Below are 26,540 nucleotides of genomic sequence, written 5' to 3'. Positions count from 1 at the left end.
ACCCTTATCACTATCAGTATGAAAAATAGCATATGCATATAAAATTTGGTGAAAAATCATGAATTCAAAGTCAATTCAATTCGTCAAAAGAATTTCTATATATTATAATGGTGAATAAGGAAACAATAGGAACTTTGACGTTACTGTCTATGTGTATTCAAAATGTATAAACGGTAAGAATAGTATCAAGATGTACTTAATATGTCTAAACATGGTTTTTGTTATACCGCATGGAATATGTCAAGTATCTACAAACGGTGGTGGGCCTCGGAGATAAAAAAATATCACTATTTGCAAGTAAGGAAATTCAGCTTGTCACTGTTTCCATTATAAAGTAAATGTAGTTAATCGTTCAGACAAGGATACCAATTTTAAAAATTTTGATATTGGCCTTTCTTTTGTAATTAAATGGAAAGAATTAGCAGTTAGACATTCGATTACATACATTTATGTTGTAGAGTTGATTCAATCAATACATCCTCCATCTCCATCCTCATCCAACGATTACTGTGGCTCTTTTCCAAATAGTTTCCAGACAACGTTCTTTCGATTTATTCTAGTTCGAGCTTTAATTGTCTTGTTCATGAGTAAAATCGAGTATTTATTATTATTTAATAACAATAAAATGTTCATATATTAATTTCCCCACATATTTCCCAAACAGAACCAAGCCCCACACTAATTCCCACTTGATTTGGAATTTCCCGCAAATCGGGGAATTCTATACAAATCGGCAACCCTGCCGGCATGTTCGATGCCACCACCCCACGAGTCTCTGTTGCCCTGGTACTATTGCGGGGCTAATATACCGCCTCTATAAAATGTATACACATGTCTCGTCCACACAGAATGGAGCGTACATCTCCTTGTGTATCATGCCTCCCTAGTAAAAATGGGATTTCAAATTTTCGTTGCGGGCATTGGAAATAACTTTTGTTAATATTTTGCGTAATACACGATCGATTTATGTGAAAATGGTCAAAACATTTTTAGAATTCCCTAATAATGTTAAAAATATGAAAATTACGCTTTGGAATTATTTTAGTACATGACGCATATTTGGAAGCAACGGAGCAATGTTCGTCGAATAGAAATTTGTGAATTATTTTGTATTTTATTCCATTAAATATATTTTCTTTATAAAATTATCATCGTATATTACATAAGTATATTTTAATAAAAGTAATTTATCGTCCAGAAAAAAATTGAAGTTTTAAAAACTTGATCATTAACTCCGCCTTTGTGTCGTTATTAAATGGAGAGCATTAGCAGTCGGATATTTAATTAATTACATGAGAAAAAAACTACATTCTGCAAACTATACCATATATACAATCAATTGTCAAAAACATAATATCGTAAATAAAATAAACCATCTAAAATTTCCGTGTGAGGACCAAATCGCTGGCGGCGTTTCCTTGCTTAAAAGCAAGGCTTAGCCTTTGAGCAAAGTAGCCGCCCGCTTTTTGGTCACCGGAAGCAGTTACAAGCTTGGTCGACTTTTTTCATGTCCGATGACCATGGACCAATTTTCTCTATTGCAAGCGCCGCAAGCAAATAATTGTCTAATAAATTATTATATTTACGGCGCTTGAGAGTCTGGGCATGGTCGGCTGCGGTCCCAGCACACACAGATGTATTGCTTACGTGCGATGGGGCCAAGGTGTCTACGCACGTCGCGTCCCATACCAGGGGTCGTCCGAGACTCCATGGAATTAGAGTGATTCCATCGGGTTTCTTGCCATCGTCTCTAAACAGGCCTGGTTCTAACGTCGCAGGTAAAGAGACGGTATCAAGTGCCCGACGAGTCAAACTGTTCAGAGTCCCGTGACGATACAACCTGCCGACCCTCCTGGTACAGGACAAGCCATGCCGACCCAACGTGTCCACCTCCTGCCCACACGGACAAAAATGAAGCTCGCAACTCATGGCACCGAGCCGGATTTTATCTTTTTTACACTTGATAATATATATTGTAAATTAGTTATTATTATTATTATTATCTACTAGCTGACCCGGCGAACTTTGTACCGCCTCAAAATCTATTTATTAAATATATTTCATATAAAATATAACCTATGTTATTTGTGGATAATGTAGCTTTAGAATGGTGAAAGAATTTTTAAAATCGGTCCTGTAGTTTTTGAGCCTATTCATTACAATCAATCAAACAAACAAACAAAGTTTTCCTCTTTATAATATTAGTATAGATAATTCGAAAATCTTGCAAGCATATAGGATTATAAATTTGAACATAGTTACTTAAGGTCATGTCTAGATTGGAACTACACCATTTAAATAAGGTTTTGTACACAAAAAAAAATACAGTTTTTTATCAAATTTAAAGTTAGTGTAACATTGATGGCTGTATGACTTGAATTATTTTCGTTTAAATAATGGGAGAATAAAAATGCATCATGATGAATGCAGACATTTATGACATACTTATGTCAATCAAAAATATGAAAATGTTAACGTGGCAGCGTTTCACGGAGGTTTTACCGATACATTTTATAAGCGTTTTGTTTCAGGTTTTTCTTTGTTTCATAATATAGGAGTAGCAGACGAGCATACATTTCATATGATGGTAAGTGGCTACTTCCGCCCATGGACATCTGTAATCAACAGAGGCCAGTCACAGAATTGTATACTCTAGGTTATTCTGATGTACTTATACTTAGGCTGTAATATTTTAAAGTTTCATTCAAATCCGTTCCCTCTGTCCCTGTAGTACCGGGACCAGAATAGGGCTACGGTATCACTTGCCTGTCGTAAGAGGCGACTAAAAGGGGCTTCCGGGGTTGCGGGGGGAAATAGTGGGAGCTCAAACCGTCCAGCAAGCGACCCCGGGAGGGACAGCGGTTTGTGTGGTCGCATATCGCTGTAATCACCAGGGGATGTGAGAGGAGCGTAAATTGCTCCCTCCAGGGCAGAGCCCGATAAAAGGGCATCGCGTTAGGAGGACTCCGGTTATGTTCCGTTGGAGATCCCGGTGTTCTCCACCAAACGCTGAGGACGGCCACCGGGGGAGTTTTAGTGCGGTAAAAATTCCACATCACCCGGCGTCACTCCCATGGCGTCGGTACCTTTTGAAGGTTTATCCCTCGTCAACAAAAAAAAAGGATACCTGGCTGTCCCAGGAGGCCCTGGTTCGAATTCCGGTACGGGAGTGATTGGAAACGAACGGTCACTTTTTTGTATTTAACATATGTTTTCTCAATTAATTTGTAATAAAATGTATTTAATTGTAACATACATACAACGATAGTATATGGTACTATTTTCAAAGAAAAAAGTATCATAGTAAAATATGCTTCATAGCATTTCCCGCTACCTGTCGTGCAGGCATAACACTTCTAGCGACGTGTACGAAGGTCTAGCTCTGCATGAACACAACTCTACTACCACCACACAGATGGCGCTACATGATTGTGATTGGCTTTATTAATGGTGAAAAAATGTACTTACAACAATTCTATTTATTTTATTGATAAACACCCACACGCCAGGAAAGTAATCAATCTAAATTCATCTTTCAGGTATCTGTTTGTTCGGGGATCGAACCCGGAACCTTCTGCGCGTCAGACCGGTATGCGGACCGCTCCGCCAAGCAAAAAGCAAACCTGACTATCCCAGTATTGTCAGACCTAAAACTTAGCTCCCACTACGATTAAACGGATCGCATTTAACTGTAAGTCTGAAATCGCAAAAAAATGTACACATTGCTTTCTATACAAGTGCACACTTTAGTGACTTTTTTTCAGTGACTGATTTAACAAATGTAAATTGTTGCATTTCGATAAAGCGTTTTTTTTTGGGACCTGTACCTACCCTTAGTACCTACGTTTTTTTATTTTTATTTGCTGCGTTATCTGTGACCTCCCTTCTAGGTGAGCTGGAAGAAGCTCGCAGGACACACCTCGAACCAGCTGTAACACGTAGTTACTGAGCTGGACGAACAGATCGAATCGAACTCGGGGCCGATGAACATAGCGCAGAAGTCCATGAAAATGATATAAGCGGGTAAAATGAGACGGAAGAAATACTATAGGTTGAAATCGGAAGAGGAGCCCATTTTTCCCTTCCAGCAAAATAATTTCTATAACAATATATTATAATGGAGAAGAAGAAAATAATGAAAACTTTGACGTTACTGTCTACGTGTAAGCAAAATGTAAAAAACGGTAGGACTTTATCAAGATGTGGTTATTATACCTATACATGATTTTTGTTGTACTGCATGAAATACGTCAAGTATCTACGGTGGTGGGGCTCGGAGATAAAACAATATCACTATTCGCATGTAAGGAAATTCACCTTGTGACTGTTTCCATTATAAGGTAAATGTAGATATAATCGTTCAGAACAGGATACCAATTTTAAAAACTTGATTATTTACTTGCCCTTTATCTTGTTATTAACTGGAGAGCATTAGCAGTTGAACATTTGATTACATACACATATGTTTATTTATTTATTTATTTATTTATTTATTTACATGCCAACAGCAACACACACAATACATTATATAGTACTTAGAAGTACACTATAGTAGTATTAATAATATAAGGTTCGTATGAGTGCCAATTATAGGCATGAACAACGTTTATATATTAGTCTGTATTTTTAATTTGTATGGAACAAATCGAACCATACGCAACCATTATAATGCTGACTGAGCATGGTAATAATGAAACAACCGCAACTTTTGCCCACTAGTTTCGGTGCCAATCTGTGCCATTTAACTATGATATAAGTTCTACTGATATAAGTAGTGGGACAGTAATGGGTTGCTGATGATGATGATAAGTGCTACTTATGTGCTAAAATTTCATTTTTTAAATATGTTGTAGAGTTGATATAATCAACTCTAGATAGCTAAACAGGGTACATTTTTCCCTTTTTTAACCTGCCATACCTTTTGAAAGCTTTTATTCCTATATGTATATTTCTTCTATATCATCCAAGGATTAAAGTAGCTCATTTCCAAGTAGTTTGCAGACAAACGCCTCACGAGATATTCTAGTTCGGGCTTTAATCGGCTTGTTCATGTGTAAAATCGAGAATTAATTATTGTTTATTAACAATAAAATGTTAATAAGTCAAATTCCTCACATATTTCCCAAACAGAACCAATCCTCACACTAATCCCCGCTTGAGTTGGATTTTCCCGCAAATCGGGGAATTCACCACAAATCGGCAACCCTGCCGGCATATTCGGTGCCACCACCCCCACCCTCTGTTTTTGTCTCTCCTCGTGTTTTCCGATAGATGATATCCACGAGTCTCTGTTGCCCTGGTAGTATTGCGGGTCTAAAATACCGCCTCCATAAAATCTATGTACATGTCTTGTCCACACAGAATGGAACGTACATCTCCTTGTGTATCATGCCTCCCTAGTACAAATGCGGATTCAAAATTTCGTTGCTGGCATTGGAAATAACTTTTGTTATATTTTATATAATACACGATCGATTTATATGAAAATAGTCAAAATATTTTTAGAAATTCCTAATAATGTTAAAAAAAAATTCTGTGATTTTACGTTTTATAAATTATTTCAGAACATGACGCATATTTGGAAGCAACGGAGCAATGTTCGTCGAATAGAAAATTGTGAATTATTTTGTATTTTATTCCATTAAATATATTTCCTTTTAATTAATTATCTTCATATAGTTAATTTATCTTCATTTATCATCATTTGTTAAGATATCATTTGATCTTCCCGACGCTAATGAAAGAAATCAATATCTTAACAAATCTGTTAACAAAAAACTTTTACTATAATATACCATTTAATTTTATGGCATAGCACATATAAGTATCATAGATTATTAAGATTTCCAAAAAAAGTGAGGATGTGCGTTAAAGGGTTAACATGAATAATATGTCCCATCTTTACATCCCATTAGTCATATCCCGTATGATCTAGTGGCTAGGATACCTGGTTTACACTCCGGGAGGCTCTGGTTCGATCTCCGGTACGGGACTTTACCGATCGCTATTTTTCTCTCTCTCTCTCTCTCTCTCTATATATATATATATATAATGGCCGTAGAACTGAAACAGTACTACATATGTTAATATTAATCGCGAGAATTGAGCAGCGAAGTATAATTATTGATAAAACGAACTTACCTGTATGTGAAGTTCTATCATAATTATGCGAGCTGCTCAATTCGAAGCGATTAATATGGTCTCCCTCCCAAAACCCCCCCTCGTGGTATGCTTCTAGTTTGTATCCTAAATCTTTAAACAAAATGAAGCTATATATGTCAACCTGTCATTAAGGAAGAAATGTGATGTATATCAAAGTAAAACCTATTTATTTGTGTTGGGGATTTATAAAAAATATTAAAAGAAGACAAACATGTCAAACTGTCGCTGAATCCATTTTATTTCGAACTCTTAAAACAAGAAAAAATCAATATAATATTTTTAAAAGTCAAAGACAAAACCAAAGACTACATCTTCTTATACACATATAGAACTCCTTCTAAACATGCCCCCGGGCGTTGAAAGGTTGCCTTTCAACCCTCCTCATCTTCTGGGAGAGGGCAAATCTTACAGAATGATCTGCGATGCAGACCGCTTGCAGTTCTAATATCTGCAACTCTGGAAACGCCGTCTGCTCCAGGGTATACTGCAACCACTCGACCAAGCTTCCAATGTAAGGGTGATAAATTCTCTTCTTTCAGAAGAACCAGGGAATTTAATTTGAGAGTAGCACCCTTACTCGATCGCCACTTAGAACGAAGTTGAAGCTCTGAGATGTACTCCTTACTCCAACGAGCCCAAAAGTGCTGGCGCAATTGTTCAATTCGTTGGAAGCGAGATAACGAAGTTGTAGGACGTTCCTGATAGTCCTGTGAAGGCAGAGATGTCAACGGACGTCCAATTAAAAAATGTCCTGGAGTTAAAGGCATCATGTCTTCGGGGTCTGGTGAGAGCGGTGTCAATGGCCGGGAGTTTAGTATTGCCTCAATTTGAGTTAGAGTAGTGTTAAGCTCTTCATATGTTAAATGACAATTTCCCAACACTCTGACCAAATGATGCTTTGTTGACTTCACACCAGCCTCCGCAAGGCCAGCAAAATGAGGAGAATACGCGGGTATAAAATGAAATTTAATTCCTTCATTGGCCATTTCCTCAGATAAAGAATTGCAGTTATCTTTTAAGAATTTAGACAGATCGTTATAAGCTCCGACAAATGAAGTACCGTTGTCCGAAAAAATATGTTTAGGTTTACCTCGCCGCGAAATAAATCTACGCAATCCCATTAAAAAAGTGTTACTAGTCAAGTCGCCTACTAATTCTAGATGAATAGCCTTTGTAGTGAAACATACAAAAATGGCGATATAGACTTTAACACGCCTACTTCCACGACCTTGACGTGAAATAGACTGAATTGGACCTGCGTAGTCTAAGCCAACGCTTTCAAAAGGAAAGCCTGCTAGAAGGCGCTGCTGCGGTAAGTTACCCATTATAGGAGACATAGGTTTTTCTTTGAATCGACAACAACGTACACAATTACGGCAACATTTTCTGGCTAAATTACGACCACCTATAGGCCAATACTGTTCTCTAATAGAAGCTAATAATAACTGCGGCCCTGCATGCATTAATCGTTTATGTTCAAAATTAAATAATATTTTAGTAAATTGATGAGCGGACTGTATAATAATAGGGTATTTTTTCTCGTAGGAATAATTTGAATTTTTAAGACGACCACCTACTCGCATTATTTTATTGTCGTCAAGAAAAACATTAAACTTAAGTAATGGACTTTTCTTAGGCAATTCTTGATTACGAAGTAACATTTTATACTCAGGGAAAGATTCATTTTGAGACATCTGAATGATTAAATGTAACGCTGACTGTAGCTCCTCACAACTGAGGGTGCCTGAGACTAATTGTTTCCTGCAACCACTAATAAACCTTAATACAAATGCTACAGTGCGCTGAAGTCTCAAATAATTTGAAAATCTCTCAAATTGAATAACTCTACCAACATCTATTTGATTGACAATAACAGTACCATGTAAAACGACATTTACTTTCAATTCTGGTAATGTGTCACAATTCATGTAAGAATGATTAGACGGCCACAATGACATATCTTCCGAAAGAAATGATGGGCCTGACCACCACTTGTCTAGAGTGGAAATCGATGCGATATCAACTCCGCGAGATATGTAATCCGCGGGGTTTTGATCTGTAGGTACATGTCTCCACTGACAGTTCCCGGTTTTATCTAAAATATCCACGACCCTATTGCGGACAAAAACTTGCAACTTATTTGGTACGGTTTGTAACCATGCTAAAACAATAGTGGAATCTGTCCAGAAGACTGTACGTGGGACTTGAAGTCGTAATGATGCAATGGCCTTTTCATAAAGCCGAGTGCCAATTAATGCACCACAGAGCTCAAGTCTGGGTATAGTCATGGACTTTTAGGAGAGGCTACACGACTTTTAGCTACCGATAGACGCACTAAGACTTCACCTTCATCACTAATGCTACGTACATACAGACATGCACCGTATGCACGTTCCGACGCATCAGAAAAAATATGAAATTCAATAGTTTTTGGTGAATTATAAATGACACGACGTGGAATACGAATTTTATTAATTGATGGTAGATTAGTAAAGAATCTTAAGAAGAATCTTCATTACAATAACACAAGGTGCTAATAGACCAAGTAGGTCAAAAATCTGTGCGATGATTGAGAACATGATGTTGACTTTGAAGCTTACTAAATTCATCTACACATTCATCAGAGGTTACATTTGCAAAATTACATTTAATTTGAGACGACAATACATGGCCACCTTTAATGGGACCTGATACAAGCCATCCAAGTCTTGTATCACAGAGTATTGGTTGACCGTCTCCTAACTTAAGTCTTCGTGATCCTAAAATCTCCCAAAATACATCAGCGCCGATAATAATATCAACAGGAGCCGGCGCGTAAAAATGAGGATCTGCAAGACAAATATTCGAAGGAATATGAATATTTGACAAATTAACTTGTCTACAAGGTATATAATTAGTCAACGATGACAAAACAAAGCATTGTATATCAGAAGAAAAACTATTATCTAAAGATGTTATATTCAACCGACATAACTTATTAACTTTCGAAGTAATATTATTAATACCTAATACAGAATTGTTCACATATTTGACTGGCAGCCCTAACTTCTCAAAAATACTCTCAGTCATTAGACATGATGTGCTACCGTTGTCTAATAAGGCACGAACAACATGGTATTTATTATCTCGTCCTAATACTTTAATTAACGCGGTTGACAACAACACATGAGAGTGAGGAACCTCATCGACGCTAGCAGCTAAAGATAAGTTAGCTTGCACCGCAGGCGGTTGAGAAGACAATTGCTGTAAAGGGGTATTAGACACATTAATATTATTAGCTAAGCTCAGTGAATTATCAAACGAACTTGCTTTACTAGCGCTTTTATCGATCTTGGATACATGCACCAGTACATTGTGCTTACGACGGCAAACTTTACAACCTGGTTTATTACAATTATTTGCATAATGACCAAAATTAAAACAATTAAAACATACTTTGTATTGAGGTAGTAACTGAAGCCTAGACTCATTAGAAAGAGCAAGGAATTCAGGGCAATGAATTAACCTATGATCGCCCTTGCACTTGGGACAATATTTAAAAGGTTGAGAACTATTATTGTTACAATTATCAGAAACCGAAATGAAAGTTTTCATTTTAGTATTCGTTTTATTGATGCCTGTAAAGTTTGAAACCTTTGTGTTACAGGCAGATAACATTTCAATTGTTTCGAGTAAATCAGAACGGTTTTTAATAAAGTTAAGAAAGATATCTAATGTTATTTTGGTATCTCGACTAAAATTACTTTTGAATTCCTCCCATTCACGGTAAGTCTTATTGTCAAGCTTACGGGTAATAATGTGAATGAGGAGTGTATCCCAGTGCACGGTTGGTTCTCCTAAGGACTCTAATGAACGCAAATGTTTATTTGTTTGATCTATGAGGCGTTTTAAATTAAATGACGATTCCTTACCGAAAGCTTCAAAATTAAATAACGCGGATACATGATTCTGAATTAAAATCCTTTTGTTCTCATAACGTTCACATAGTGACTGCCAAGCTATTGAATAGTTGACAGATGAGAATTCAATAGATTGAATGACTATAGCAGCAGAACCCTCCAACGAAGCTCTCAAATAATGAAACTTACTAATGTTGTCTATATCGTCATTCTTGTGAATAAGGCTTAAAAATGTATCATGGAACTCCATCCAATTGTCATAAGAGCCACTAAATTTTGGTAATTGAATAATAGGTAATTTAATATTATTGCGAACACTAACATGACCTACTTCAATTGCTGTACATTCAGCCTTAGTACAATTATTAATAATTTGTTTTGCCTGAGAAATTAGTTTATAATATAAATTTTCAAAATCATTACGTTCAATAATTTGCTGATCCAAGTCATCTTCATGACATTCGATGGCCAACTGTACCTCATCGTACCTTTCGAATAAAGTTTCCATCCGATTGACTCGAATCTGCAATTCGTTTATCTCAGAAGAGTCCAATGAAGAAGCATCTAAAGTTTTAATAAATTCTGAAAATAAGGTTAACTGCCTTTTATAACTAGCTCGCTTTTTGACAAGCACTTTGAGAGGCATCTTGGGAGACCAGTATGGAGACAACCTGAAAATTCGATTACAATTTGTAATATAAATATAATCTTACCTAAAATAATGAACAATTACAACACCTGATCAGTTGTCAACGTTACCGACTAACAAATATAATACGACCAAATAATGTAATATCGGCTTATTTGACGTCATTTACAAAACAATTGTAAGTGTAATTATTTTGACAGAATTTACAATTGTAAATGTAACTGACTTTTACAATAATGGTGTGTAACCGTAAACATTAAACATGAAACTACTAATGGTAGGTATTACATGAGTGTTGGGTGGAAATCAAAAGAAAATGAAGAACCAACTCTTGAGGCCTATTTTCTTCACAATAAGTATGGTTTAAACATACGATGACCCAGAGCAGATCTTCAAATTTCCGCCTTTACTCCAAATCCAATCTCCATTTACTGGTCCCGATCTTTATTATTTAATTAATATTCATCTTCATACTGTTAAATCCGGCTCGAAGGACCAAATGTTGGGGATTTATAAAAAATATTAAAAGAAGACAAACATGTCAAACTGTCGCTGAATCCATTTTATTTCGAACTCTTAAAACAAGAAAAAATCAATATAATATTTTTAAAAGTCAAAGACAAAACCAAAGACTACATCTTCTTATACACATATAGAACTCCTTCTAAACATTTGTGTTTTTTATCTGTTTTCAGATTAATATTATCGTTATTTTTTTTAAACTCATCGTGTAAATGGCCGTAGAACTGAAACAGTACTACTTACTGTACTCTCAGACTAACAGACTAGTTTTACATTGTTAAACGACATGCGACATATGTTATTTTTTTAGAAGCACACACAATATATGGCACTTTTCGAAATCATTCAATCTATAGGAAGGGCCCGGTTGTTGGTATCGGAGGTTGCGGGTTCGAATCCCGCCAGGGAACACGCATATCACATGAAATTCTACGACACAGTTACGTTTTTGTATATTTTTTCGATTTCTGACATATTTTTTTACTTATTGGTACTTTAATGGGGTAAAATGTAGACAATTTTATGGAAAAGTTACATTATTTTTCTCTAACCACTATGAAAATATCTTAATTAAAAACTCAATATATATGATATACAAAATGTTATTAAATTCATTGCAATAATATTTCTATAAATGCAAGAAAATAATCGACAAAAAATGAAATTTTGGTAAATCGTACGACTTTTTTATTTTTCAGATGTGTTTCTGAAATTCAACACCGTTCACCAATATTATTTAATTGTTCCTTAGTATTAAACGATATATGCGAATATAAGACATTAAACACCTAAAATTGGATAAGGTAAAAATGATGGTAGTAAGAATATGACCCTTAAAAATATTCACTTGTTTCGGTAAGTAGAATAAATGCAATGGATCTACTACGAATCTATGTCGTAGCAATGCTACGAATATAGCTACGAAGTGCGCTTCATAGCTTCGCCGTACCAGGGGATAAGGAGTACTTGAGGTATTACTATGGAAGATTATCTACTGATCTCTAATCTCTAAAACTAGGTGATGTAAAAATATGTTTTAATGAACGCCCCGTTAATTATCACACTACGCGGCAAGTTGTACATTAATAATATTGAGTGATCAACAACTTTTCGGTGTTTGTATGTCATAATGTCATTTAATTTTTTAATTTATTACTTTTGAATGGTAATAGATTCTGACAATTGAACAATTGAATACACGTGGTTTTTATAAATATTTTGAGGTATATCTTGCAGTAGCAAAGAGGAAACTGCATCTTGAGTTGGTCAAAGTTCCCTTCGGAAATCAAACTTTAATGCGCAGATGCAAAAGTATTGATCCGAATTCCAAATACCGTTACTAGGATCACAGGATAAGAACAAGTTGAGTTAAACCCACTCGTTGCTTATTCGATGCAGTTTGCAATATAGGGAGAGTAAAAAAAATACAATCTACACAATACATAAACAAAAAAAATTTAACAAAAAAATACAACCGACTTCTATGTCACTACAAATTTAAAAATAATTGAAATGAATGTTGGTTTAGTACATATTTCTGAAGTCAGTATATGGTATGAATCCATCACCAATTCCAATCGCCATGAATATTATACACTAGTAGTTCCCGCGATTTCATCCGTGTTTAACAAATGTAACATGACGTACCTATTTACATGAAACGAAATTATACTATACTGCACATATGAACAGCAAAACATATCTTCAGTCATCATTTAACATCTTGAACAGAACTACTCGTAAGTAGTCACTCACAATAGCACGTTCTGTCTCATAAGCCGAAAATGAGATGACATATATTAGCCTCCATTGTCTTTCTATCACAGGTCTCTATCACTGGAACCGTTATTTATTCTATTAAGTTCACCAACGGTTGTAACATTATACATATTTTTAAATTAAATCTAGTTACAATGCAAGTAATAAATGTACGACCACTTAGAGGTAAACATCACATGCAATACAGATGTAAACGTAGTAATGAAAATAGAATAACAAACTTTATAAACCAAAAAATAAAACAACACAAAAAAGAGAATGTTATAGACATACTCTTGATTTTTTTAAACGGTTTTTTACATACTATCTATAACGCATGCCATTATAATACTTATAACAACAAACAGTAATATCGAAAAGCTTGAAAATAAATTGGAGGTTGGCAAACTAGAAACAGCTATATTTTGGCGCTTTTCGCTTTTATATCTATTGAACCTTAATAGGTAGACAGTACAAATTTTCACAGTGCCTGCACTTCTATGACTGTTATGATAAAAAAATGAAAAAATCTGGTGGTACGAAACTCTCCGTGAGCGAGCGCACTTAGACAGTTATTTTACGACTACTGCTCATAGATTTCTATATTCAATTGAGCTGTTTGATTATTGGTGTTTCAATAATGACATAAATAAATATACTGGTATCTACTTAGAATTAATAAATTCATGTTATATTATATCTTGCACGTGGATAACTATGTCGTAGGTAATATGGTAGACCATCAGTAATTTTAGGGTTCCGTACCCAAAGGCTATGAGATAGTTTAGGGTCTATGAATTAATAAACCTTATACACGAAACACTGATGGTACCGGCACCGTCGAACAAGAATATAGGACTATTCTAATTTAAAAAAATATCTACGGATGAAGTTGTGGATTATTGCTAGTGCTATATAATTTGAGGTTCTACAGTTAAACAATCTATATGTGCCAGACTGTTAAAAGAGTGTTAACTGTAGGAATTTCAGGATTTTTTCGCCCTTAACAAGCAAGCTCTCGTGGCGCAGTGGTAGCGCGCTCGACTGTTTGTCTGAGAGGCGGTGGTTCGAACCCACCCGGGAGCGTGTATAGGAAGTCCACCTTTTTACTTTTTACATATTTTTAAATATTTCTTTTCTGAATTTGTTCTTCATAAATTTTTCATAAATTACGCCGACCCAACGTGTCCACCTCCTGCCCACACGGCCAAAAATGAGGCTCGCAAATCATGGCACCGAACCGGATTTTATCTTTTTTTCACTTGATTGCATATATATTGTAAATTAGAAATAATTTGTATATATTTTTAGCTATAATTATTTTCTTGTTGTTTAGTTATAAAGGAGAATGCCCATTCTTGGTACTGATTTTTCTCATGCGTCAAAATGAAAGTGATATTAAAATTATTTTTTTATTTTTTTACATAATTTGTCGATCAGAATAGTTTCTTTGAACAGGGGATTCCATTTCAGTTAAAATAAGACGAAATGTTGATTGTTGTTCTTAAAAATTAAAATGGCGGTATTTTAGACTCGAAATTCAATAAGATCAATTAGTGTTTTGACTAATGATTTTTCTCATGTGTCAAAATGAAAGTAATATTAAAATTATTTTTTGATTTTTTTACATTGTTTGTCGATCAGAATAGTTTCTTTGAATAGGGGATTCTATTTTAGATAAAATAAGACGAAATGTTGATTGTTGTTCTTAAAAATTAAAATGGCTGTATTTTATACTCGGAATTCATTATTTTAGGTTTTTAGGATTATTTTAGGTTTTTTTACCTACTACCTTTAAAAGTAAATGGAATATGTTAATCGAACTACATTATAGGTACCTACTATCAGTTAAAACCGACCATGAATCTATCGTCAGATGTTTTCGATGTTGAGGTTATGTAACATTTCGGTAAATAACTTCAGAACCCGGGTGCTGATCTAAAAAATAATTATTGGTGGTAGTATTTGGATAATTATACAGCGTCTACAACAAGTTTCAATTTGATGCAACTCTGGACGGCGGTCCATACATTCATGGGCATTGTCCTTTATCATCATTGTTTTAACATAATGCATATTTAAATTACAATTCTTCCTATAATACAATTTCGCAATCGAAGTCTATATTTTTGTATCCTACGACACCGAAAGATGTTGATAAAATCATAATGGGGCTAAAAAATACAAATAGTGTAGGTTACGACGAAATATCAAGTAAAATTTTAAAAGTATGCTCATCTCATATTTCAGTACCTATAAGCTACATAATTAATCTTTGCTTCACTCAAGGAGAATATCCTAATAAACTAAAAACTACTATAACTAAACCACTCCACAAGAAAGGCGACAAACACAATTGCAATAACTATCGTCCTATAGCATTAATACCAGTCCTGTCAAAAGTATTTGAAAAGCTCATAAATATACGGTTGTATAGTTTTCTAGAAAATTCAAAGATACTTAGCAATGAACAATATGGATTTAGAAAAAAACGCTCGACAAACCTTGCGATATACGAACTTTTGCGGAATGTTGCTGAAAGCTTAGACGATAGAAAACCGATGCTAGCCATTTTTATGGATATGACGAGAGCTTTTGATTATGTTAATCATGAAAAGCTTCTCAAAAAGCTATTTGCGCTCGGAATCAGAGGACCAGCATATGGCCTCATTAAATCTTACTTATCAAATCGTAAACAATACACGGAAGTATCATATATTGACCAGGACAGTAAAACTGAACTAAAAGCTCAATCTTTAACAAAGATTGTAAAGCGAGGAGTTCCGCAAGGCAGTATTTTGGGCCCTTTACTATTTATTTTATATATAAATGACTTACCTCAGAGTACTATACATAAATTCTTTTTGCTGATGACTCGACCCTGCTTGTAAATAGTATTGATACATGTAACCTTGAATACACTGTTAATACTGCTCTAAAAGATAATATTCAGTGGATAAAAGAAAACGATTTATTAATTAATTTGACCAAGACCAAGTGCATGCAATTTAAATTCTATCAAGCTAAAAATCTTTTTTTAGGACTTATTTTAGATAACAATTTAAACTGGAAGACTCATATTGACTATTTATGTAAAAAATTAGGTAGATTTGTGTTTGCATTGAGGAAGCTAACCGAGCTCGCTAACAAAGATACAGCAATAGCTGCATACCACGGACATGTTGACTCAAATTTAAGATACGGCATAATTCATTGGGGTAATTCAGTTGACAATATGAGAGCTTTTAAACTACAGAAGAGATGTATACGTGCGATATTTCGAGTCAACCAAAAACATAGTTGTAGGTTGCTGTTTCCAGAACTCAAAGTATTGACCCTTCCATCATTATATATCTATGAGGTTTGCATCTTTGTAAAAGAAAATTTTGACTTATTTAGCATTAAATACACAAGGTGTCCGAGAAATACAAAAAATGAATTAAATATTAAGACTAACCATATCTCGAAATCCAAATTTTACAAAAAAAGTGTATATGGTATGGCAACACAATTATATAACCACCTGCCAGACGCAATAAAGCTTTTAGAAATTAAACGTTTTAAAATTAAATTAAAATTGTTATTAATAAGTAAATGTTATTATGAAATTGACGAGTACCTTAATGACAAACTATTTAATGTATAATGAATATCTTGACATAATTATTTCCATTGTATTAAATTGTTTATTTAAATTATTTTGACATTCAATAATGATAGCTGTTAGTTCTTAAGTGTATAATGTAATATTTTTCTCCTATTTTAATCTAATTTAATTATATTTACACCGTCTTAAATATACTTAGTTTTAGTTTATTAAAAATTGCATGCCCACTGGGTAACTACAGAGAAATGTAAAACCGTCCAAAAACCTTGTAAACACCTGTATTATGCAATAAATACTGATTACTGATTACTGATTACTGATAATAAACTAGAGAATATATACCAAAATATAATACAATACAATATAAATATAAAACAATATTTTTCTAAAGAAAAGGGTCTCTTTTTGTGTTTAACATATTTTTCCTTAATTAATTTGTAATAACATTTATTTCATTGTAACATACATAAAACTATAATGTATGGTACTCTTTTCAAGCATAAAGAGTATCATAGTAAAATATGCTTCATGGCATTCCCCGCTACCTGTCGTGCAGGCATAACACTCCTAGCGACGTGTACGAAGGTCTAGCTCTGCATGAACACAACTCTACTACCACCACACAGATGGCGCTACAATATGCGAAATAATATTTAACCATTGAATTGCTCTATTGTGAGTGAAAAAAATTACTTACAACAATTCTAGTTGTATTATCGATAAACACCCAGACCCCAGGACAATAATCAATCTAAATTCATCTTTCAGGTATCAGTTTGTCTAGGGATCGAACCCGGAACCCTCTGCGCGTCAGACCGGTATGTGGACCGCTCCGCCAAGCAAAACGCCCACCTGACCATCCCAGTATTGTCAGACCTAAGACTTAGCTCCCACTATACAAGTGTACACATTGGTGACTTTTTTCAGTGAGTGATTTAAAAAATGTAAATTGTTGCATTTCGATAAAGCGGTTTTTTTGTGACCCTTAGTTTTAGTTTTATTATTTTTATTTTGCTGCGTTACTCCTAAGTGATCTGGACGAAGCTCGCAGGACACACCTCGAACCAGCTGCTCGACGTTGTTACTGAGCTGGACGAACAGGTCCAATCGAAGTCCATGAAAATGATAGAAGCAGGCAAAATGAGACGGAAGAAATACTATCGGTTGAAATGGGAGGAGGAGCCCATTTTTCCCTTCCAGCTAAATAATAAAAGCTTTGACGTTACTGTCTATGTGTATTCAAAATGTATGTAATTGTGTGTAAACGGTATGACTTTATCACGATGTGGTTATTATATCTAAACATGATTTTTGTTGTACCGCATGAAATACGTCAAGTATCTACAAACGGTGGTGGGCCTCGGAGATAAAAAAATATCACCATTTGCATGTAAGGAAATTCAGCTTGTCACTGTTTCTATTATAAGGTAAATGTAGTTAATCGTTCAGAAAAGGACGACCAATTTTAACAATTTAACAATTATTAACTTGACCTTTATTTTGTTATTAAATGGAGAACATTAGCAGTTGGACATTTAATTACATACCCATATTTTGTAGAGTTGATTCATTTAACTCTAGATTGCTATACAGGGTACATTTTTTTCCATTTTTTAATCTGCCATACCTTCTGAAAGGGTTAATTCCTATATATATCATCCATCCACGATTACGGTCCTTATGAATTATTCTAGTTCGGGCTTTAATCGGCTTGTTCATGAGTCGAGTATTTCTTATTACTTATTAAGAATAAAATGTTAATAAGTCAAATTCCCCACATATTTCCCACACAGAACCAATTCCCCATTTGAGTTGGATTTTCCCGCAAATCGGGGACTTTCTCACTAATCGGCAACCCTGCCGGCATATCCGATAGATGATATCCACGATAATCTGTTGCCCTGGTACGATTGCGGGCCTAAAATACCGCCTCCATTAAATCTATACACCTTCTCCACACAGAATGGAACGTACATCTCCTTGTGTATCATGCTTCCCTAGTACAAATGCGGATTCAAAATTTCGTTGCGGGTATTGGAAATAACTTTTGTTAATATTTTGCGTAATACACGATCGATTTATGTGAAAATAGTCAAAACATTTTTAGAATTCCCTAATAATGTTAAAAACAGAAAATTACGTTTTATAAATATTTTAGTATAAGACGCATATTTGGAAGCAACGGAAGAATGTTCGTCGAACAGAAAATTTTGAGTTATTTTGTATTTTATTCCATAAAATATATTTCCTTCATAAATTTATCATCGTATATGCGTATATTTTAATAAAAGAAATTAATCGTCCAGAAAAAAATAGAAATTTTAAAAACTTGATCATTAACTCCGCCTTTGTTTCGTTATTAAATAGAGAGCATTAGCAGTCGGATATTTAATTAATTACATGAGAAAAAAACCTAAATTCTTCAACCTAAAAACTACATTTAACCTATTACAATAATATGTAACGATCAACTATTATATTTTAATTTTTATTATATACTTAATCAAGTGTTTATACCGTCCATAATTTTATTATTACCGTTAATAATGTTACTATGTATTTTGGCAGTCCCTTTGGAAGTGTGAGAAAACCCTTCGTCAACTACTAGCAGGGAACTTGAATGACTTCGAGTTAGCCCTCATACGACACAGCGAGTTAGAAGGCAAACTAGCCACGGAGCCCGATGTTTTGATCATTGGAAATCGTCTCGCTGTGTCCACTGAAAAACTGAAGGAATTAAAAAGCAAGTATTGATTTATATTTAGGTTTTTTTAACAAGTGTATTTTTACTTTTGTTGGTGACATCGCGCACTTATGCAGTTAATATTATTCAAAGCTGTAATAACAAATACTGTGAATAAAAAATAAATTTGATGGTATGTAATACTCCTATATTCCTATATAGCTGAAATGTAGTGGACGTCTTAGATATAACAGTACTATAAACAAAACATATTACAAATGTATAGAAAGTTTAGGTATAAGTGATGATAACATAAATATGAATATAAATTTTCGCTTTATACACAAATCAGTTCATTTTGGTGCAACCTATAATAATTTATAAATAAATATATAGTATAAAAGTAATTGCTTATAGGTAAGTGGAAGTGGAAGGGTAATTTCATATTGGATAGTTGATGCAGCAACGTATGCATAAACCATTATTAAATATAAAAAATATGCTTCATCGCATTCCCCGCTATCTGTCGTGAGGACATGAAACTCCTAGCGACGTGTACGAAGGTCTAGCTCTGCATGAACAATACTCCACCACCATCAGACAGATGGCGCTACAATTTGCGAAATAATAGTTAACTGTTAAATTGCTTTCTTGTAGTTGCAATATAAATGTATTAGCAGTTCTATATATATTTACATATTTTTACAGAAAATAATCTACATTAGGCACCAGACAATTATTATTGTTTATTTCAATGTGTTTCGACTTAATTGATTTTTACTTAATTCGTAGTTCAGACACAATATGGGTAATTTAATTATCAAGCAAATATCTTCAGAAAAATCCTTTATTTAGTTTAGAGTGAACACGTGAATTTTAATACATCCCCGTATGTATGAGAAGCTACACGTCGGGAAGATCCAATAATATCTTAAACAAATTAATTTAATGATAATAATTTGCAAGCATTACAAGTTATATTAATAAAAACAAAACATATATATATATATAGAAAAAAAAATAGAGACCGGTGAAGTCCCGCACCGGGGATCGAACCCGAGCCTCCCGGAGTGTAAACCAGGTATCCTAGCCACTAGACCATACGGGATATGACTAATGGGATGTAAAGGTGGGACATATTATTCATGTTAAATGTTGTTGTTCAGTTAAACAAATATTTTTCAAATGTATTTTTATATAATTCATAATATTAGTTGGCTCGTTTGTTTAGGTCTTATCCACGCGATTGTTTGCTTAGCTATTAATTATAACCAAGTTATGTTTTGTGTCGGGATGCAGCAGCTAGGACACTGAAAGACCGAAATACTTATTACATAATTATGTATTTAATTAAAACCGAATTTTACATGTTTTAATTTAATCTAAACTAAATTACAACTAACTAACCTAAAATGAGTGACTTGCTGGGGCGATATTAGCACCCAGAGTCAATTCCCATGTTCGGGACGATGTGGTGGCAACGTAGGTGTGGAGTCAGCGTTCCCACGGCACGGCGGCGGTGCGGAATCGGATGTCTTTCTGATAATTTTGTTTAAGGCGAATGGCTAATGTTGGTTAAGGCCAATATATAACAACCACCTTAACATTAGTGTGATGTTTTTAAAACATAAAAACAGTTATTATGGGTTATCCATAGGAGATAGGTATAAGCTGTCGCGGACTTTTGTGTAATACCTTTTATGTTTAACCTTCTGCGGCTGAGGTGGTAGTCTGTCAGACACCACTACACGAAAAAAACGTTATCATTTTGGAATGCGGCGTGATGTTGTGGTGTCTCGCTCAGTACCTTCCTAAGATGGTTCGTGCTACGTGATAGTCGCGGCTAGATGATCACACCATGCTTACTTTTCTTGTTATAGGGCGTTAGTGTCTCACAGACGTAATTACAGCATAAAATACTGGATTCTAATAGACGTTACATCAGCAAGACCATGTTAATTCCCTTGTGTCTACAATACCGTTTATAAAAATTTAATAGGCATTCTCACGGAGAGCGCAGTGGCATCATATTCTGGGCGTACACATCGTAGTCGTGGTATGTATATAACCGGCTGGAACAAGTATGTGAGAGAAACGCACAGGGATGCTCGGCTCAGTTTTCAGGAATGGTTACTAGTTGGGAAGCCGCATAATGGGCCAGTCTATAATATAAAATTTTCGTATCATCGTATCGTGCATCAAGATAGGTCTGATAGCTAAGTAGCCAAAACACATATCTTTATGAATTGTATTCTCCAGGTTATTCTGATGTACTTATACTTAGGCTGTAATATTTTAAAGTTTCATTCAAATCCGTTCCCTCTGTCCCTGTAGTACCGGGACCAGAATAGGGCTACAGTATCCCTTGCCTGTCGTAAGAGGTGACTAAAAGGGGCTCCCGGGGTTGCGGACGGCAAGAGTGAGAGCTCAAACCGTCAAGCAAGCGACCCCGGAAAGGACAGCGGTTTGTGTGGTCGCATATCGCTGTAATCACCAGGGGATGTCAGAGGAGCGTAAATTGCTACCCCAGGGCAAACCCCGATAAAAGGGCATCGCGTTAGGAGGACTCCTGGCGTCACTCCCATGGCGTCGTATACCTTTTGAAGGTTTACCCCTCGTCAACAAAAAAAAACAAAAAAAAGGATACCTGGCTGTCCCAGGAGGCCTTGGTTCGAATCCCGGTACGGGAGTGATTGGAAACGAACGGTCACTTTTTTGTATTTAACATATTTTTTCTCAATTAATTTGTAATAAAATGTATTTAATTGTAACATACATACAACGATAGTATAATTATGGTACTATTTTCAAAGAAAAAAATATCATAGTAAAATATGCTTCATAGCATTTTCCGCTACCTGTCGTGCAGGCATAACACTTCTAGCGACGTGTACGAAGGTCTAGCTCTGCATGAACACAACTCTACCACCACCACACAGATGGCGCTACAATATGCGAAATAATATTTAACCATTGAATTGCTCTATTGTGAGTGAAAAAATTTACTAACAACTATTCTATTCATTTTATCGATAAACACCCAGGACAATAATCAATCTAAATTCATCTTTCAGGTATCGGTTTGTTCGGGGATCGAACCCGGAACCCTCTGCGCGTCAGATCGGTATGCGGACCGTTCCGCCAAGCAAAAAGCAAACCCAACTATCCCAGTATTGTCAGACCTAAAACTTAGCTCCCACTACGATGAAACGGATCGCATTTAACTGAAAGTCTGAAATCGCAAAAAAATTAACACATTGCTTTCTATACAAGTGCACACATTAGTAACTTTTTTCAGTGACTGATTTAAAAAATGTAAATTGTTGCATTTCGATAAAGCGGTTTTTTTTGGACCTGTACCTACCCTTAGTGTGAGTTTTTACGGCATCTGTGACCTCCCCCCTAGGTGAGCTGGAAGAAGTTCGCAGGACACACCTAAAACCAGCTGTTACACGTAGTTACGAAGCTGGACGTACAGGTCCAATCGAACTCGGGGCCGAGGAACATAGCGCAGAAGTCCATGAAAATGATATAAGCGGGTAAAATGAGACGGAAGAAATACTATAGGTTGAAATCGGAAGAGCCCATTTTTGCCTTCCAAGAAAAGAATTTCTATAACCATATATTATAATGGAGAAGAAGAAAATAATAAAAAATTTGACGTTACTGTCTACGTGTAAGCAAAATGTAAAAACGGTAAGACTTTATCAAGATGTGGTTATTATACCTATACATGATTTTTGTTGTACCGCATGAAATACGTCAAGTATCTACGGTGGTGGGAGATATAAAATATCACTATTCGCATGTAAGGAAATTCAGCTAGTGACTGTTTCCATTATAAGGTAAATGTAGATAATCGTTCAGAAAAGGATACCAATTTTAAAAACTTGATTATTTACTTGGCCTTTGCTTTGTTATTAAATGGAGAGCATTAGCAGTTGAACATTTAATTACATACACATATGTTGTAGAGTTGATTCAATCAACTCTAGATAGCTAAACAGGGTACATATTTCTTTTTTTTTAACCTGCCATACCTTTTGAAAGCTTTTATTCCTATATGTATATTTCTTCTATATCATCCAAGTATTAACGTAGCTCATTTCCAAGTAGTTTGCAGATAAACGCCTTACGAGATATTCTAGTTCGGGCTTAAATCGGCTTGTTCATGAGTAAAATCGAGAATTGATTATTACTTATTAACAATAAAATGTTAATATGTCAAATTCCTTACATATTTCCCAAACAGAACCAATCCTCACACTAATCCCCGCTTGAGTTGGATTTTCCCGTAAATCGGGGAATTCACCACAAATCGGCAACGCTGCCGGCATATATTTTGTCCCCCTCGTGTTTTCCGATAGATGATATCCACGAGTCTCTGTTGCCCTGGTAGTATTGCGGGTCTAAAATACCGCCTCCATAAAATCTATGTACATGTCTTGTCCACACAGAATGGAGCGTTCATCTCTTCGTGTATCATGCCTCCCTAGTACAAATGCGGATTCAAAATTTCGTTGCGGACATTGGAAATAACTTTTGTTAATATTTTGCGTAATACACGATCGATTTATGTGAAAATACTCATAACATTTTTAGAATTTCCTAATAATGTTAAATATATAAAAATCTGTGATTTTATGTTTTATAAATTATTTCAGAACATGACGCATATTTGGAAGCAACGGAGCAATGTTCGTCGAATAGAAAATTATGATTTTTTTAGTATTTTATTCTATTAAATATATTTCCTTTATTAATTTATCATCATATATAACTATATCTTAATAAATGTAATGAATCGTTCAGAAAATTTAAAAACTAAAAATAGCAATTTTAAAAACTTGATCATTAACTCCGCCTTTCTTTCATTGAAAACTAGGTAAAATGAAAATGAATAAAGTAACGTTAAAAAAATGTTTCATTATCATATTATTAATTGTGATTTGTAAGTTAAATCTCTAAAAATACTTAGTAACAAATTATTAATAAGTTAAGCTTTCTAGTGTTTAACACTTGAAATAGTGTGGTGTTGTGGCAGAATTGAACCACAAGGGTTTCTACTACATTCTATACAATATAATGTAGTGTCTCCTCGCCTTGCAGGAAGCCTTCAACGTGATAACGCGGTACGAGCTGCCCGTGAGCAAGCAAGACATGGAGCAGGAGGACAACCTACAGTACAGCTGGCAGCAGCTGCAGGGGGCCTACCACCATCTTTTAAAAACTATCATAGTTAAGGAAAGTTTAATATCAATATTACATCAACATTATTTTGTTTCGTACCACGAGCTCCTTAAAACATTAAAACATATTATTTATTCCTGTCGATTGATGTAAAATAATGAGTAATTTGTCTATTCATTCAAGAGGAAACGAGACATCGAAACTTGTGTCATCTCTTTCGTACCACGGTCTTGATTGTGTTCCGTCATGCGCAGTTGAACAAACTTAAACTCTTATTCATTTTTCGCTTATCCATTGTATAATTATATAATTGTATATAGTATAGATTACATAATGTGTGTAAGTTTGTTTATGTATATATTTAGTTATTTATAAGTATAAATATGTATATAATATATACATGTATATATTCGTATATATTTTTCGTATATATATATATATTCATTTCTCTTTTTTTTATTGTTTTTTAACGTAACACCCACCACAACATTTCTTCATCAACAAGGGTTAACTGGTGGAGAATGCCACTAGGCATTAAGTTCGCCCTTTGTAACCACTAGATTTACAATAAAGTTTAAATAAATAAATAAATCCAACTGAAATTGTCATATTTTGCTTAAAAAGTTAATTTTCCTGAAAAAAAAAAATAATGAATAATTTCGACCGACATAATACAAAACTACTTATTGTAATATTATAAAAAACAATCTTACTTTAACGAGGTCGTGGTACGAAATTTCAATGTATGTTTAAAATAATATTGTTTTAGGAAATCCCCAAGCCATCGCCCTCGCGTCGCACGTCTAGCTGCTGACCATGCAGGCGCAGTTTGAGGACGACCTCGAGAGCAACCTCGACCGGTTCAAGGAGGATAACACGGAGTACTGTCATGAGTACAGGCGCGCGGGACCAATGCAACCAGGGCTAAGTCCTCGGGAAGCGTCTGATCGGTTGATAGATTGACAGATGGCGCTACAATTTGCGAAATAATATTAAAAAATTCAATTACTTTATTATTATTGTAAAATAACTATACTTGCATTTCTAGTTTTTTTTTTAACATTTTTTGTTACATAAAATGCTCTACATAAGGCACCTGAAGATTATTATTATTTATTTTGATGTTTTTCGAGTTAATTGATATTTTTAGTTAATTCGTACACAATATTTTTATTCGGCAAATAACTTATAAAAAGTCCCTTATTTTGGACAGAGAACGTGATTTTTATACATCCCCGTATGTATGAGATTCTACACGTCGGGAAGATCAAATAATATCTTAGGCAAATCGATTTAATTATAATAATTTGTAAGCATTACAAATTATATTATAAATAATAAATTATATAGAAACAGAAATATTGATAGTCGCAAGTCATCGAACCCGAGCGAGAAAGAAATCCTACTTGGATTCGCATCGACATCGACATCGAGTTAGTCTCATATCTCGTATGGTCTAGTGGCCAGGATACCTGGCTCTCACCAGGACGCCCGGGTTCGCATCCCGGTACGGGAGTGATTGGAAACGAACGGTCACTTTTTGTATTTAACACATTTTTTATTAATTAATTTGTTTAACATTCCCCGCTACCTGTCGTGCAGGCATAACACTTCTAGCGACGTGTACGAAGGTCTAGCTCTGCATGAACACAACTCTACTACCACCACACAGATGGCGCTGCAATATGCGAAATAATATTTAACCATTGAATTGCTCTATTGTAAGTGCAAAAAAATGTACTTAATTAATGTAACACATTGCTTTTTATACAAGTGCACACATTTGTGACTTTTTCAGTGAGTGATTTAAAAAACGTAAATTGTTGCATTTCGATCGCGGTATGTTTAGCGCGTGTTTTTGTGACGTATACACGAGTCCTTAGTATGAGTCTTTACGTTTTTACAAAAATGACTGTTTTGGTATTTGTTTACGTATTTGCCCATACATGTCCAATCAGCGCCCGTAGCGGCTGTATCAGAGCTGATGTACTAAGGGTACTGTTCGGCAGAAATCCGTGATGGTACTGAAATAAAGTTAAGCTAAAAGGCAACCGCAGTGCGTGTTCGTAT

The 26,540-nt window shown here is 34.9% G+C and overlaps 1 long non-coding RNA gene and 1 other non-coding gene across 4 annotated transcripts; both read left to right on the top strand.

The window, feature by feature from the left end:
* The first annotated feature begins 2,463 nt into the window (after positions 1–2,463).
* On the top strand, positions 2,464–5,658 carry LOC140743123 (uncharacterized). 3 transcript variants are annotated; one of them, XR_012102384.1, is made up of 4 exons: positions 2,481–2,531; positions 3,346–3,460; positions 3,540–3,691; positions 5,565–5,658. It is a non-coding gene; the product is annotated as an uncharacterized LOC140743123 (long non-coding RNA). The 3 variants fall into 3 exon arrangements; XR_012102383.1 differs by lacking the exon at positions 5,565–5,658 and having other exon boundaries at positions 2,464–2,495; positions 3,322–3,460; positions 3,540–3,754; XR_012102382.1 differs by lacking the exon at positions 5,565–5,658 and having other exon boundaries at positions 3,540–3,754.
* Positions 5,659–14,004: 8,346 nt separating this feature from the next.
* Positions 14,005–14,076, top strand: TRNAN-GUU (transfer RNA asparagine (anticodon GUU)). The gene has a single exon. It is a non-coding gene; the product is annotated as a tRNA-Asn (tRNA).
* Positions 14,077–26,540: the final 12,464 nt, after the last annotated feature.

Source organism: Epargyreus clarus, unplaced genomic scaffold (genome assembly GCF_041222505.1).
Source record: "Epargyreus clarus isolate Ecla_fem2 unplaced genomic scaffold, WU_Ecla_fem_2.2 ptg000007l, whole genome shotgun sequence".
Lineage (NCBI taxonomy): Eukaryota > Metazoa > Arthropoda > Insecta > Lepidoptera > Hesperiidae > Epargyreus > Epargyreus clarus.
This window is presented reverse-complemented; position numbering and strand designations above follow the sequence as displayed.